Here is a 1,058-nt window from a genome sequence, read left to right as displayed (position 1 = left end):
CATTTCTGCCCATGCTAAACTCATTCCAACCATGAAAATCATGCCAGAACACCTCATTTCTCCAACCCTAACCCTAGCCTGGTTCTCACCCCTAACCATAATATATGGCTAAAGTTCAATTGAAAAGAGGGTGATTTTGAGAAAGCCATCCTTGGGTAGCTTTTTCTGCAAAGCTCTTCATTTGTGCCCATGTTAAACACATTCCAACCATGAAAATCCTGGCAGGACACCTGTTTTCTCCAACCCTAACCTGACCTTGGAGCCCACCACTAACCCTAATATTGGGCAAAAGTTCCACTAAAAAGAGAGCTATTTTGAAAAGCCTGCCTCTAATAGCTTATTCTGCACAGCTCTTCATTTCTGCCCATGCTAAACACATTTCAACCAGCAAAATCGTGCCAAGGCACCTCATTTTTCCAAACCTAACCCTACCCTGGTGCTCACCTCTAACCCTAATATACGGCTGAAGTTCCACTGAAAAGAGGATGATTTAGAAAATGCCGTGCTTGGGTAGCTTTTTCTGCACAGGTCTTCATTTGTGCCCATGCTAAACACATTGCAACCAGCAAAATCATGGCAGGACACCTCTTTTCTCCAACCCTAGCCCTACCTGGTGCTCACCCCTTACCCTAAGATTGGGCTAAAGTACCACTAAGAAGAGGGCAATTTTGAAATAAATGTCCATGAGTAGTTTTTCAGCACAGCTCATCATTTCTGCCCATGCTTAACACATTCCAACTATCAAAATCATGCCAGGACACCTCATTTCTCCAACTCTAACCCTACCTTGGTGGACACACCTAAACCTAGTATTGGGCTAAAGTTCCACTGAAAAGAGGGTGATTTTGAAAAGCCGTCCTTCAATAGACTATTCTGTGCAGCTCTTCATTTCTGCCCATGCTAAACACATCCCAACTAGAAAGATCGTGCCAAGTCACCTGGTTTTTCAAACCCAAACCCTAGCCTGGTGCTCACCCCCAACCCTAATATATGGCTAAAGTTCCACGGAAAAGAGGGTGATTTTGAAAAGCCGTCCTTCAATAGCTTTTTCTGCAAAG

At 44.0% G+C, this 1,058-nt stretch overlaps 1 long non-coding RNA gene across 1 annotated transcript in view; it reads right to left on the bottom strand.

The window, feature by feature from the left end:
- Positions 1-43: 43 nt before the first annotated feature.
- The window catches only part of LOC123032044, a 1,908-nt gene continuing 893 nt past the window's right edge, over positions 44-1,058 (bottom strand). Inside the window, exon 3 of the long non-coding RNA XR_006416438.1 lies at positions 44-59. This is a non-coding gene — a long non-coding RNA (uncharacterized LOC123032044). The remainder of the gene's footprint in view (positions 60-1,058) is intronic.

This window comes from Varanus komodoensis, unplaced genomic scaffold (assembly GCF_004798865.1).
Source record: "Varanus komodoensis strain SLA01 unplaced genomic scaffold, ASM479886v1 scaffold524, whole genome shotgun sequence".
Classification (NCBI taxonomy): domain Eukaryota; kingdom Metazoa; phylum Chordata; class Lepidosauria; order Squamata; family Varanidae; genus Varanus; species Varanus komodoensis.
The sequence above is the reverse complement of the archived record's forward strand: the minus strand, read 5'-3'. Positions and strand labels throughout refer to the sequence as shown.